Genomic DNA, 15,822 nt, shown 5'->3' on the forward strand with positions numbered 1-15,822 from the left:
TTCGCAGAATGCTTCTCTGTAGTTTTTATTTGAAGATATTCCTTTTTCCAATAGAGGACCCTTGGCGCTCCAATTGTTCACTTGCAGTTTCCCCAGAAGGAGTGTTTCAGAACTTCTCAATCAAAAGTAATGTTAAATCCTGTTAGTTGAATGCACAGAACAGAAAGAAGTTTCGCAGAATGCTTCTGTGTAGTTCTTACTTGAAGATATTCCTTTTTCCACTAAAGGCCCCTTAGCGCTCAGAATGTCCACTTGCAGCTACTGCAGAGAGAGTGTTTCAGAGCTGCTCAATTAAAAGTGAGCTTCAACTCTGTTAACCGAATGTTCAGAGCCCAAAGAAGTTTCACACAATGCTTCTGTGTAGTTTTTATTTGAAGATATTTCTTCTTCCACTATAGGCCCCTTAGTGCTCTGAATATCCACTTCCAGTTTCTACAGAGAGAGTGTTTCAGAACTGCTGAATCAAAAGTAAGCTTCAACTGTGTTAGTTGAATGCACAGAACAGAAAGAAATTTCACAGAATGCTTCTGTGTAGTTTTTATTTGAAGTTATTCCTTTTTCCACTATAGGCCCCTTAGCGCTCCGAATGTCCACTTGCACTTTCTACAGAAAGAGTGTTTCAGATGTGCACAATCCAAAGTAAGCTTCAAGTCTGCTAGTTGAAAGCGCAGAACAGAGAGAAGTTTCACAGAATACTTCTGTGTAGTTTTTATTGGAAGATATTCCTTTTTCCAATGTAGGCCCCTTAGCGATCGGAATGTCCACTTGCAGTTTCCGCAGAAGCAGTGTTTCAGAACTGCTGAATCAAAAGTAAGGCTCAACTCTGTTAGTTGAATGCAAAGAAGAGAAAGAAGTTTCCCTGAATGCTTCTGTGTTGTTTTTATTTGAAGATATTCCTTTTTCAACTAAAGGATCCTAAGCCCTCCAAATGTCCACTTGCAGTTTCTACAGAAAGAGTGTTTCAGAACTGCTCAATGCAAAGTACAGTTCAACTCTTTTAGTTGAATGCACAGAACAGAAAGAAGTTTCACAGAATGCTTCTGTGTAGCTTTTATTTGAAGATACTCCTCTTTCCACTATAGGCCCTTTAGCGCTCCGATTGTCCACATGTAATTTCTACAGAAAGTTTGCTTCAGAACTGCTCACTAAAAAGTAAGGTTCAACTCTGTTAGTTGAATGCACAGAACAGAAAGAAGTTTCGCAGAATGCTTCTCTGTAGTTTTTATTTGAAGATATTCCTTTTTCCAATAGAGGACCCTTGGCGCTCCAATTGTTCACTTGCAGTTTCCCCAGAAGGAGTGTTTCAGAACTTCTCAATCAAAAGAAATGTTAAATTCTGTTAGTTGAATGCACAGAACAGGAAGAAGTTTCGCAGAATGCTTCTGTGTAGTCTTTATTTGAAGTTATTCCTTTTTCCACTAAAGGCCCCTTAGCGCTCCGACTGTCCACTTGCACTTTCTACAGAAAGAGTGTTTCAGATGTGCACAATCCAAAGTAAGGTTCAACTCTGTTAGTTGAATGCAAAGAAGAGAAAGAAGTTTCACAGAATGCTTCTGTGTTGTTTTTATTTGAAGATATTCCTTTTTCCACTTAAGGATCCTAAGCCCTCCAAATGTCCACTTGCAGTTTCTACAGAAAGAGTGTTTCAGAACTGCTCAATGCAAAGTAAAGTTCAACTCTTTTAGCTGAATGCACAGAAAAGAAAGAAGTTTCACAGAATGTTTCTGTGTAGCTTTTATTTGAAGATAGTCCTGTTTCCACTATAGGCCCTTTATCGCTCCGATTGTCCACTTGCAATTTCTACAGAAAGTGTGCTTCAGAACTGCTCATTAAAAAGTAAGGTTCAACTCTGTTAGTTGAATGCACAGAACAGAAAGAAGTTTCGCAGAATGCTTCTCTGTAGTTTTTATTTGAAGATATTCCTTTTTCCAATAGAGGACCCTTGGCGCTCCAATTGTTCACTTGCAGTTTCCCCAGAAGGAGTGTTTCAGAACTTCTCAATCAAAAGTAATGTTAAATCCTGTTAGTTGAATGCACAGAACAGAAAGAAGTTTCGCAGAATGCTTCTGTGTAGTTCTTACTTGAAGATATTCCTTTTTCCACTAAAGGCCCCTTAGCGCTCAGAATGTCCACTTGCAGCTACTGCAGAGAGAGTGTTTCAGAGCTGCTCAATTAAAAGTAAGCTTCAACTCTGTTAACCGAATGTTCAGAGCCCAAAGAAGTTTCACACAATGCTTCTGTGTAGTTTTTATTTGAAGATATTTCTTCTTCCACTATAGGCCCTTTAGTGCTCTGAATATCCACTTCCAGTTTCTACAGAGAGAGTGTTTCAGAACTGCTGAATCAAAAGTAAGCTTCAACTGTGTTAGTTGAATGCACAGAACAGAAAGAAATTTCACAGAATGCTTCTGTGTAGTTTTTATTTGAAGTTATTCCTTTTTCCACTATAGGCCCCTTAGCGCTCCGAATGTCCACTTGCACTTTCTACAGAAAGAGTGTTTCAGATGTGCACAATCCAAAGTAAGCTTCAAGTCTGCTAGTTGAAAGCGCAGAACAGAGAGAAGTTTCACAGAATACTTCTGTGTAGTTTTTATTGGAAGATATTCCTTTTTCCAATGTAGGCCCCTTAGCGATCGGAATGTCCACTTGCAGTTTCCGCAGAAGCAGTGTTTCAGAACTGGTGAATCAAAAGTAAGGCTCAACTCTGTTAGTTGAATGCAAAGAAGAGAAAGAAGTTTCACTGAATGCTTCTGTGTTGTTTTTATTTGAAGATATTCCTTTTTCAACTAAAGGATCCTAAGCCCTCCAAATGTCCACTTGCAGTTTCTACAGAAAGAGTGTTTCAGAACTGCTCAATGCAAAGTACAGTTCAACTCTTTTAGTTGAATGCACAGAACAGAAAGAAGTTTCACAGAATGCTTCTGTGTAGCTTTTATTTGAAGATACTCCTCTTTCCACTATAGGCCCTTTAGCGCTCCGATTGTCCACATGTAATTTCTACAGAAAGTTTGCTTCAGAACTGCTCACTAAAAAGTAAGGTTCAACTCTGTTAGTTGAATGCACAGAACAGAAAGAAGTTTCGCAGAATGCTTCTCTGTAGTTTTTATTTGAAGATATTCCTTTTTCCAATAGAGGACCCTTGGCGCTCCAATTGTTCACTTGCAGTTTCCCCAGAAGGAGTGTTTCAGAACTTCTCAATCAAAAGTAATGTTAAATTCTGTTAGTTGAATGCACAGAACAGAAAGAAGTTTCGCAGAATGCTTCTGTGTAGTCTTTATTTGAAGTTATTCCTTTTTCCACTATAGGCCCCTTAGCGCTCCGAATGTCCACTTGCACTTTCTACAGAAAGAGTGTTTCAGATGTGCACAATCCAAAGTAAGGTTCAACTCTGTTAGTTGAATGCAAAGAAGAGAAAGAAGTTTCACAGAATGCTTCTGTGTTGTTTTTATTTGAAGATATTCCTTTTTCCACTTAAGGATCCTAAGCCCTCCAAATGTCCACTTGCAGTTTCTACAGAAAGAGTGTTTCAGAACTGCTCAATGCAAAGTAAAGTTCAACTCTTTTAGCTGAATGCACAGAAAAGAAAGAAGTTTCACAGAATGTTTCTGTGTAGCTTTTATTTGAAGATAGTCCTGTTTCCACTATAGGCCCTTTATCGCTCCGATTGTCCACTTGCAATTTCTACAGAAAGTGTGCTTCAGAACTGCTCATTAAAAAGTAAGGTTCAACTCTGTTAGTTGAATGCACAGAACAGAAAGAAGTTTCGCAGAATGCTTCTCTGTAGTTTTTATTTGAAGATATTCCTTTTTCCAATAGAGGACCCTTGGCGCTCCAATTGTTCACTTGCAGTTTCCCCAGAAGGAGTGTTTCAGAACTTCTCAATCAAAAGTAATGTTAAATCCTGTTAGTTGAATGCACAGAACAGAAAGAAGTTTCGCAGAATGCTTCTGTGTAGTTCTTACTTGAAGATATTCCTTTTTCCACTAAAGGCCCCTTAGCGCTCAGAATGTCCACTTGCAGCTACTGCAGAGAGAGTGTTTCAGAGCTGCTCAATTAAAAGTGAGCTTCAACTCTGTTAACCGAATGTTCAGAGCCCAAAGAAGTTTCACACAATGCTTCTGTGTAGTTTTTATTTGAAGATATTTCTTCTTCCACTATAGGCCCCTTAGTGCTCTGAATATCCACTTCCAGTTTCTACAGAGAGAGTGTTTCAGAACTGCTGAATCAAAAGTAAGCTTCAACTGTGTTAGTTGAATGCACAGAACAGAAAGAAATTTCACAGAATGCTTCTGTGTAGTTTTTATTTGAAGTTATTCCTTTTTCCACTATAGGCCCCTTAGCGCTCCGAATGTCCACTTGCACTTTCTACAGAAAGAGTGTTTCAGATGTGCACAATCCAAAGTAAGCTTCAAGTCTGCTAGTTGAAAGCGCAGAACAGAGAGAAGTTTCACAGAATACTTCTGTGTAGTTTTTATTGGAAGATATTCCTTTTTCCAATGTAGGCCTCTTAGCGATCGGAATGTCCACTTGCAGTTTCCGCAGAAGCAGTGTTTCAGAACTGCTGAATCAAAAGTAAGGCTCAACTCTGTTAGTTGAATGCAAAGAAGAGAAAGAAGTTTCCCTGAATGCTTCTGTGTTGTTTTTATTTGAAGATATTCCTTTTTCAACTAAAGGATCCTAAGCCCTCCAAATGTCCACTTGCAGTTTCTACAGAAAGAGTGTTTCAGAACTGCTCAATGCAAAGTACAGTTCAACTCTTTTAGTTGAATGCACAGAACAGAAAGAAGTTTCACAGAATGCTTCTGTGTAGCTTTTATTTGAAGATACTCCTCTTTCCACTATAGGCCCTTTAGCGCTCCGATTGTCCACATGTAATTTCTACAGAAAGTTTGCTTCAGAACTGCTCACTAAAAAGTAAGGTTCAACTCTGTTAGTTGAATGCACAGAACAGAAAGAAGTTTCGCAGAATGCTTCTCTGTAGTTTTTATTTGAAGATATTCCTTTTTCCAATAGAGGACCCTTGGCGCTCCAATTGTTCACTTGCAGTTTCCCCAGAAGGAGTGTTTCAGAACTTCTCAATCAAAAGAAATGTTAAATTCTGTTAGTTGAATGCACAGAACAGGAAGAAGTTTCGCAGAATGCTTCTGTGTAGTCTTTATTTGAAGTTATTCCTTTTTCCACTAAAGGCCCCTTAGCGCTCCGACTGTCCACTTGCACTTTCTACAGAAAGAGTGTTTCAGATGTGCACAATCCAAAGTAAGGTTCAACTCTGTTAGTTGAATGCAAAGAAGAGAAAGAAGTTTCACAGAATGCTTCTGTGTTGTTTTTATTTGAAGATATTCCTTTTTCCACTTAAGGATCCTAAGCCCTCCAAATGTCCACTTGCAGTTTCTACAGAAAGAGTGTTTCAGAACTGCTCAATGCAAAGTAAAGTTCAACTCTTTTAGCTGAATGCACAGAAAAGAAAGAAGTTTCACAGAATGTTTCTGTGTAGCTTTTATTTGAAGATAGTCCTGTTTCCACTATAGGCCCTTTATCGCTCCGATTGTCCACTTGCAATTTCTACAGAAAGTGTGCTTCAGAACTGCTCATTAAAAAGTAAGGTTCAACTCTGTTAGTTGAATGCACAGAACAGAAAGAAGTTTCGCAGAATGCTTCTCTGTAGTTTTTATTTGAAGATATTCCTTTTTCCAATAGAGGACCCTTGGCGCTCCAATTGTTCACTTGCAGTTTCCCCAGAAGGAGTGTTTCAGAACTTCTCAATCAAAAGTAATGTTAAATCCTGTTAGTTGAATGCACAGAACAGAAAGAAGTTTCGCAGAATGCTTCTGTGTAGTTCTTACTTGAAGATATTCCTTTTTCCACTAAAGGCCCCTTAGCGCTCAGAATGTCCACTTGCAGCTACTGCAGAGAGAGTGTTTCAGAGCTGCTCAATTAAAAGTAAGCTTCAACTCTGTTAACCGAATGTTCAGAGCCCAAAGAAGTTTCACACAATGCTTCTGTGTAGTTTTTATTTGAAGATATTTCTTCTTCCACTATAGGCCCTTTAGTGCTCTGAATATCCACTTCCAGTTTCTACAGAGAGAGTGTTTCAGAACTGCTGAATCAAAAGTAAGCTTCAACTGTGTTAGTTGAATGCACAGAACAGAAAGAAATTTCACAGAATGCTTCTGTGTAGTTTTTATTTGAAGTTATTCCTTTTTCCACTATAGGCCCCTTAGCGCTCCGAATGTCCACTTGCACTTTCTACAGAAAGAGTGTTTCAGATGTGCACAATCCAAAGTAAGCTTCAAGTCTGCTAGTTGAAAGCGCAGAACAGAGAGAAGTTTCACAGAATACTTCTGTGTAGTTTTTATTGGAAGATATTCCTTTTTCCAATGTAGGCCCCTTAGCGATCGGAATGTCCACTTGCAGTTTCCGCAGAAGCAGTGTTTCAGAACTGGTGAATCAAAAGTAAGGCTCAACTCTGTTAGTTGAATGCAAAGAAGAGAAAGAAGTTTCACTGAATGCTTCTGTGTTGTTTTTATTTGAAGATATTCCTTTTTCAACTAAAGGATCCTAAGCCCTCCAAATGTCCACTTGCAGTTTCTACAGAAAGAGTGTTTCAGAACTGCTCAATGCAAAGTACAGTTCAACTCTTTTAGTTGAATGCACAGAACAGAAAGAAGTTTCACAGAATGCTTCTGTGTAGCTTTTATTTGAAGATACTCCTCTTTCCACTATAGGCCCTTTAGCGCTCCGATTGTCCACATGTAATTTCTACAGAAAGTTTGCTTCAGAACTGCTCACTAAAAAGTAAGGTTCAACTCTGTTAGTTGAATGCACAGAACAGAAAGAAGTTTCGCAGAATGCTTCTCTGTAGTTTTTATTTGAAGATATTCCTTTTTCCAATAGAGGACCCTTGGCGCTCCAATTGTTCACTTGCAGTTTCCCCAGAAGGAGTGTTTCAGAACTTCTCAATCAAAAGTAATGTTAAATTCTGTTAGTTGAATGCACAGAACAGAAAGAAGTTTCGCAGAATGCTTCTGTGTAGTCTTTATTTGAAGTTATTCTTTTTTCCACTATAGGCCCCTTAGCGCTCCGAATGTCCACTTGCACTTTCTACAGAAAGAGTGTTTCAGATGTGCACAATCCAAAGTAAGGTTCAACTCTGTTAGTTGAATGCAAAGAAGAGAAAGAAGTTTCACAGAATGCTTCTGTGTTGTTTTTATTTGAAGATATTCCTTTTTCCACTTAAGGATCCTAAGCCCTCCAAATGTCCACTTGCAGTTTCTACAGAAAGAGTGTTTCAGAACTGCTCAATGCAAAGCACAGTTCAACTCTTTTAGTTGAATGCACAGAACAGAAAGAAGTTTCACAGAATGCTTCTGTGTAGCTTTTATTTGAAGATACTCCTCTTTCCACTATAGGCCCTTTAGCGCTCCGATTGTCCACATGTAATTTCTACAGAAAGTTTGCTTCAGAACTGCTCACTAAAAAGTAAGGTTCAACTCTGTTAGTTGAATGCACAGAACAGAAAGAAGTTTCGCAGAATGCTTCTCTGTAGTTTTTATTTGAAGATATTCCTTTTTCCAATAGAGGACCCTTGGCGCTCCAATTGTTCACTTGCAGTTTCCCCAGAAGGAGTGTTTCAGAACTTCTCAATCAAAAGTAATGTTAAATCCTGTTAGTTGAATGCACAGAACAGAAAGAAGTTTCGCAGAATGCTTCTGTGTAGTTCTTACTTGAAGATATTCCTTTTTCCACTAAAGGCCCCTTAGCGCTCAGAATGTCCACTTGCAGCTACTGCAGAGAGAGTGTTTCAGAGCTGCTCAATTAAAAGTGAGCTTCAACTCTGTTAACCGAATGTTCAGAGCCCAAAGAAGTTTCACACAATGCTTCTGTGTAGTTTTTATTTGAAGATATTTCTTCTTCCACTATAGGCCCCTTAGTGCTCTGAATATCCACTTCCAGTTTCTACAGAGAGAGTGTTTCAGAACTGCTGAATCAAAAGTAAGCTTCAACTGTGTTAGTTGAATGCACTGAACAGAAAGAAATTTCACAGAATGCTTCTGTGTAGTTTTTATTTGAAGTTATTCCTTTTTCCACTATAGGCCCCTTAGCGCTCCGAATGTCCACTTGCACTTTCTACAGAAAGAGTGTTTCAGATGTGCACAATCCAAAGTAAGCTTCAAGTCTGCTAGTTGAAAGCGCAGAACAGAGAGAAGTTTCACAGAATACTTCTGTGTAGTTTTTATTGGAAGATATTCCTTTTTCCAATGTAGGCCCCTTAGCGATCGGAATGTCCACTTGCAGTTTCCGCAGAAGCAGTGTTTCAGAACTGCTGAATCAAAAGTAAGGCTCAACTCTGTTAGTTGAATGCAAAGAAGAGAAAGAAGTTTCCCTGAATGCTTCTGTGTTGTTTTTATTTGAAGATATTCCTTTTTCAACTAAAGGATCCTAAGCCCTCCAAATGTCCACTTGCAGTTTCTACAGAAAGAGTGTTTCAGAACTGCTCAATGCAAAGTACAGTTCAACTCTTTTAGTTGAATGCACAGAACAGAAAGAAGTTTCACAGAATGCTTCTGTGTAGCTTTTATTTGAAGATACTCCTCTTTCCACTATAGGCCCTTTAGCGCTCCGATTGTCCACATGTAATTTCTACAGAAAGTTTGCTTCAGAACTGCTCACTAAAAAGTAAGGTTCAACTCTGTTAGTTGAATGCACAGAACAGAAAGAAGTTTCGCAGAATGCTTCTCTGTAGTTTTTATTTGAAGATATTCCTTTTTCCAATAGAGGACCCTTGGCGCTCCAATTGTTCACTTGCAGTTTCCCCAGAAGGAGTGTTTCAGAACTTCTCAATCAAAAGAAATGTTAAATTCTGTTAGTTGAATGCACAGAACAGGAAGAAGTTTCGCAGAATGCTTCTGTGTAGTCTTTATTTGAAGTTATTCCTTTTTCCACTAAAGGCCCCTTAGCGCTCCGACTGTCCACTTGCACTTTCTACAGAAAGAGTGTTTCAGATGTGCACAATCCAAAGTAAGGTTCAACTCTGTTAGTTGAATGCAAAGAAGAGAAAGAAGTTTCACAGAATGCTTCTGTGTTGTTTTTATTTGAAGATATTCCTTTTTCCACTTAAGGATCCTAAGCCCTCCAAATGTCCACTTGCAGTTTCTACAGAAAGAGTGTTTCAGAACTGCTCAATGCAAAGTAAAGTTCAACTCTTTTAGCTGAATGCACAGAAAAGAAAGAAGTTTCACAGAATGTTTCTGTGTAGCTTTTATTTGAAGATAGTCCTGTTTCCACTATAGGCCCTTTATCGCTCCGATTGTCCACTTGCAATTTCTACAGAAAGTGTGCTTCAGAACTGCTCATTAAAAAGTAAGGTTCAACTCTGTTAGTTGAATGCACAGAACAGAAAGAAGTTTCGCAGAATGCTTCTCTGTAGTTTTTATTTGAAGATATTCCTTTTTCCAATAGAGGACCCTTGGCGCTCCAATTGTTCACTTGCAGTTTCCCCAGAAGGAGTGTTTCAGAACTTCTCAATCAAAAGTAATGTTAAATCCTGTTAGTTGAATGCACAGAACAGAAAGAAGTTTCGCAGAATGCTTCTGTGTAGTTCTTACTTGAAGATATTCCTTTTTCCACTAAAGGCCCCTTAGCGCTCAGAATGTCCACTTGCAGCTACTGCAGAGAGAGTGTTTCAGAGCTGCTCAATTAAAAGTAAGCTTCAACTCTGTTAACCGAATGTTCAGAGCCCAAAGAAGTTTCACACAATGCTTCTGTGTAGTTTTTATTTGAAGATATTTCTTCTTCCACTATAGGCCCTTTAGTGCTCTGAATATCCACTTCCAGTTTCTACAGAGAGAGTGTTTCAGAACTGCTGAATCAAAAGTAAGCTTCAACTGTGTTAGTTGAATGCACAGAACAGAAAGAAATTTCACAGAATGCTTCTGTGTAGTTTTTATTTGAAGTTATTCCTTTTTCCACTATAGGCCCCTTAGCGCTCCGAATGTCCACTTGCACTTTCTACAGAAAGAGTGTTTCAGATGTGCACAATCCAAAGTAAGCTTCAAGTCTGCTAGTTGAAAGCGCAGAACAGAGAGAAGTTTCACAGAATACTTCTGTGTAGTTTTTATTGGAAGATATTCCTTTTTCCAATGTAGGCCCCTTAGCGATCGGAATGTCCACTTGCAGTTTCCGCAGAAGCAGTGTTTCAGAACTGGTGAATCAAAAGTAAGGCTCAACTCTGTTAGTTGAATGCAAAGAAGAGAAAGAAGTTTCACTGAATGCTTCTGTGTTGTTTTTATTTGAAGATATTCCTTTTTCAACTAAAGGATCCTAAGCCCTCCAAATGTCCACTTGCAGTTTCTACAGAAAGAGTGTTTCAGAACTGCTCAATGCAAAGTACAGTTCAACTCTTTTAGTTGAATGCACAGAACAGAAAGAAGTTTCACAGAATGCTTCTGTGTAGCTTTTATTTGAAGATACTCCTCTTTCCACTATAGGCCCTTTAGCGCTCCGATTGTCCACATGTAATTTCTACAGAAAGTTTGCTTCAGAACTGCTCACTAAAAAGTAAGGTTCAACTCTGTTAGTTGAATGCACAGAACAGAAAGAAGTTTCGCAGAATGCTTCTCTGTAGTTTTTATTTGAAGATATTCCTTTTTCCAATAGAGGACCCTTGGCGCTCCAATTGTTCACTTGCAGTTTCCCCAGAAGGAGTGTTTCAGAACTTCTCAATCAAAAGTAATGTTAAATTCTGTTAGTTGAATGCACAGAACAGAAAGAAGTTTCGCAGAATGCTTCTGTGTAGTCTTTATTTGAAGTTATTCCTTTTTCCACTATAGGCCCCTTAGCGCTCCGAATGTCCACTTGCACTTTCTACAGAAAGAGTGTTTCAGATGTGCACAATCCAAAGTAAGGTTCAACTCTGTTAGTTGAATGCAAAGAAGAGAAAGAAGTTTCACAGAATGCTTCTGTGTTGTTTTTATTTGAAGATATTCCTTTTTCCCCTTAAGGATCCTAAGCCCTCCAAATGTCCACTTGCAGTTTCTACAGAAAGAGTGTTTCAGAACTGCTCAATGCAAAGCACAGTTCAACTCTTTTAGTTGAATGCACAGAACAGAAAGAAGTTTCACAGAATGCTTCTGTGTAGCTTTTATTTGAAGATACTCCTCTTTCCACTATAGGCCCTTTAGCGCTCCGATTGTCCACATGTAATTTCTACAGAAAGTTTGCTTCAGAACTGCTCACTAAAAAGTAAGGTTCAACTCTGTTAGTTGAATGCACAGAACAGAAAGAAGTTTCGCAGAATGCTTCTCTGTAGTTTTTATTTGAAGATATTCCTTTTTCCAATAGAGGACCCTTGGCGCTCCAATTGTTCACTTGCAGTTTCCCCAGAAGGAGTGTTTCAGAACTTCTCAATCAAAAGAAATGTTAAATTCTGTTAGTTGAATGCACAGAACAGGAAGAAGTTTCGCAGAATGCTTCTGTGTAGTCTTTATTTGAAGTTATTCCTTTTTCCACTAAAGGCCCCTTAGCGCTCCGACTCTCCACTTGCACTTTCTACAGAAAGAGTGTTTCAGATGTGCACAATCCAAAGTAAGGTTCAACTCTGTTAGTTGAATGCAAAGAAGAGAAAGAAGTTTCACAGAATGCTTCTGTGTTGTTTTTATTTGAAGATATTCCTTTTTCCACTTAAGGATCCTAAGCCCTCCAAATGTCCACTTGCAGTTTCTACAGAAAGAGTGTTTCAGAACTGCTCAATGCAAAGTAAAGTTCAACTCTTTTAGCTGAATGCACAGAAAAGAAAGAAGTTTCACAGAATGTTTCTGTGTAGCTTTTATTTGAAGATAGTCCTGTTTCCACTATAGGCCCTTTATCGCTCCGATTGTCCACTTGCAATTTCTACAGAAAGTGTGCTTCAGAACTGCTCATTAAAAAGTAAGGTTCAACTCTGTTAGTTGAATGCACAGAACAGAAAGAAGTTTCGCAGAATGCTTCTCTGTAGTTTTTATTTGAAGATATTCCTTTTTCCAATAGAGGACCCTTGGCGCTCCAATTGTTCACTTGCAGTTTCCCCAGAAGGAGTGTTTCAGAACTTCTCAATCAAAAGTAATGTTAAATCCTGTTAGTTGAATGCACAGAACAGAAAGAAGTTTCGCAGAATGCTTCTGTGTAGTTCTTACTTGAAGATATTCCTTTTTCCACTAAAGGCCCCTTAGCGCTCAGAATGTCCACTTGCAGCTACTGCAGAGAGAGTGTTTCAGAGCTGCTCAATTAAAAGTAAGCTTCAACTCTGTTAACCGAATGTTCAGAGCCCAAAGAAGTTTCACACAATGCTTCTGTGTAGTTTTTATTTGAAGATATTTCTTCTTCCACTATAGGCCCTTTAGTGCTCTGAATATCCACTTCCAGTTTCTACAGAGAGAGTGTTTCAGAACTGCTGAATCAAAAGTAAGCTTCAACTGTGTTAGTTGAATGCACAGAACAGAAAGAAATTTCACAGAATGCTTCTGTGTAGTTTTTATTTGAAGTTATTCCTTTTTCCACTATAGGCCCCTTAGCGCTCCGAATGTCCACTTGCACTTTCTACAGAAAGAGTGTTTCAGATGTGCACAATCCAAAGTAAGCTTCAAGTCTGCTAGTTGAAAGCGCAGAACAGAGAGAAGTTTCACAGAATACTTCTGTGTAGTTTTTATTGGAAGATATTCCTTTTTCCAATGTAGGCCCCTTAGCGATCGGAATGTCCACTTGCAGTTTCCGCAGAAGCAGTGTTTCAGAACTGGTGAATCAAAAGTAAGGCTCAACTCTGTTAGTTGAATGCAAAGAAGAGAAAGAAGTTTCACTGAATGCTTCTGTGTTGTTTTTATTTGAAGATATTCCTTTTTCAACTAAAGGATCCTAAGCCCTCCAAATGTCCACTTGCAGTTTCTACAGAAAGAGTGTTTCAGAACTGCTCAATGCAAAGTACAGTTCAACTCTTTTAGTTGAATGCACAGAACAGAAAGAAGTTTCACAGAATGCTTCTGTGTAGCTTTTATTTGAAGATACTCCTCTTTCCACTATAGGCCCTTTAGCGCTCCGATTGTCCACATGTAATTTCTACAGAAAGTTTGCTTCAGAACTGCTCACTAAAAAGTAAGGTTCAACTCTGTTAGTTGAATGCACAGAACAGAAAGAAGTTTCGCAGAATGCTTCTCTGTAGTTTTTATTTGAAGATATTCCTTTTTCCAATAGAGGACCCTTGGCGCTCCAATTGTTCACTTGCAGTTTCCCCAGAAGGAGTGTTTCAGAACTTCTCAATCAAAAGTAATGTTAAATTCTGTTAGTTGAATGCACAGAACAGAAAGAAGTTTCGCAGAATGCTTCTGTGTAGTCTTTATTTGAAGTTATTCCTTTTTCCACTATAGGCCCCTTAGCGCTCCGAATGTCCACTTGCACTTTCTACAGAAAGAGTGTTTCAGATGTGCACAATCCAAAGTAAGGTTCAACTCTGTTAGTTGAATGCAAAGAAGAGAAAGAAGTTTCACAGAATGCTTCTGTGTTGTTTTTATTTGAAGATATTCCTTTTTCCACTTAAGGATCCTAAGCCCTCCAAATGTCCACTTGCAGTTTCTACAGAAAGAGTGTTTCAGAACTGCTCAATGCAAAGCACAGTTCAACTCTTTTAGTTGAATGCACAGAACAGAAAGAAGTTTCACAGAATGCTTCTGTGTAGCTTTTATTTGAAGATACTCCTCTTTCCACTATAGGCCCTTTAGCGCTCCGATTGTCCACATGTAATTTCTACAGAAAGTTTGCTTCAGAACTGCTCACTAAAAAGTAAGGTTCAACTCTGTTAGTTGAATGCACAGAACAGAAAGAAGTTTCGCAGAATGCTTCTCTGTAGTTTTTATTTGAAGATATTCCTTTTTCCAATAGAGGACCCTTGGCGCTCCAATTGTTCACTTGCAGTTTCCCCAGAAGGAGTGTTTCAGAACTTCTCAATCAAAAGAAATGTTAAATTCTGTTAGTTGAATGCACAGAACAGGAAGAAGTTTCGCAGAATGCTTCTGTGTAGTCTTTATTTGAAGTTATTCCTTTTTCCACTAAAGGCCCCTTAGCGCTCCGACTGTCCACTTGCACTTTCTACAGAAAGAGTGTTTCAGATGTGCACAATCCAAAGTAAGGTTCAACTCTGTTAGTTGAATGCAAAGAAGAGAAAGAAGTTTCACAGAATGCTTCTGTGTTGTTTTTATTTGAAGATATTCCTTTTTCCACTTAAGGATCCTAAGCCCTCCAAATGTCCACTTGCAGTTTCTACAGAAAGAGTGTTTCAGAACTGCTCAATGCAAAGTAAAGTTCAACTCTTTTAGCTGAATGCACAGAAAAGAAAGAAGTTTCACAGAATGTTTCTGTGTAGCTTTTATTTGAAGATAGTCCTGTTTCCACTATAGGCCCTTTATCGCTCCGATTGTCCACTTGCAATTTCTACAGAAAGTGTGCTTCAGAACTGCTCATTAAAAAGTAAGGTTCAACTCTGTTAGTTGAATGCACAGAACAGAAAGAAGTTTCGCAGAATGCTTCTCTGTAGTTTTTATTTGAAGATATTCCTTTTTCCAATAGAGGACCCTTGGCGCTCCAATTGTTCACTTGCAGTTTCCCCAGAAGGAGTGTTTCAGAACTTCTCAATCAAAAGTAATGTTAAATCCTGTTAGTTGAATGCACAGAACAGAAAGAAGTTTCGCAGAATGCTTCTGTGTAGTTCTTACTTGAAGATATTCCTTTTTCCACAAAAGGCCCCTTAGCGCTCAGAATGTCCACTTGCAGCTACTGCAGAGAGAGTGTTTCAGAGCTGCTCAATTAAAAGTAAGCTTCAACTCTGTTAACCGAATGTTCAGAGCCCAAAGAAGTTTCACACAATGCTTCTGTGTAGTTTTTATTTGAAGATATTTCTTCTTCCACTATAGGCCCTTTAGTGCTCTGAATATCCACTTCCAGTTTCTACAGAGAGAGTGTTTCAGAACTGCTGAATCAAAAGTAAGCTTCAACTGTGTTAGTTGAATGCACAGAACAGAAAGAAATTTCACAGAATGCTTCTGTGTAGTTTTTATTTGAAGTTATTCCTTTTTCCACTATAGGCCCCTTAGCGCTCCGAATGTCCACTTGCACTTTCTACAGAAAGAGTGTTTCAGATGTGCACAATCCAAAGTAAGCTTCAAGTCTGCTAGTTGAAAGCGCAGAACAGAGAGAAGTTTCACAGAATACTTCTGTGTAGTTTTTATTGGAAGATATTCCTTTTTCCAATGTAGGCCCCTTAGCGATCGGAATGTCCACTTGCAGTTTCCGCAGAAGCAGTGTTTCAGAACTGGTGAATCAAAAGTAAGGCTCAACTCTGTTAGTTGAATGCAAAGAAGAGAAAGAAGTTTCACTGAATGCTTCTGTGTTGTTTTTATTTGAAGATATTCCTTTTTCAACTAAAGGATCCTAAGCCCTCCAAATGTCCACTTGCAGTTTCTACAGAAAGAGTGTTTCAGAACTGCTCAATGCAAAGTACAGTTCAACTCTTTTAGTTGAATGCACAGAACAGAAAGAAGTTTCACAGAATGCTTCTGTGTAGCTTTTATTTGAAGATACTCCTCTTTCCACTATAGGCCCTTTAGCGCTCCGATTGTCCACATGTAATTTCTACAGAAAGTTTGCTTCAGAACTGCTCACTAAAAAGTAAGGTTCAACTCTGTTAGTTGAATGCACAGAACAGAAAGAAGTTTCGCAGAATGCTTCTCTGTAGTTTTTATTTGAAGATATTCCTTTTTCCAATAGAGGACCCTTGGCGCTCCAATTGTTCACTTGCAGTTT

Source organism: Symphalangus syndactylus, chromosome 14 (genome assembly GCF_028878055.3).
Source record: "Symphalangus syndactylus isolate Jambi chromosome 14, NHGRI_mSymSyn1-v2.1_pri, whole genome shotgun sequence".
Lineage (NCBI taxonomy): Eukaryota > Metazoa > Chordata > Mammalia > Primates > Hylobatidae > Symphalangus > Symphalangus syndactylus.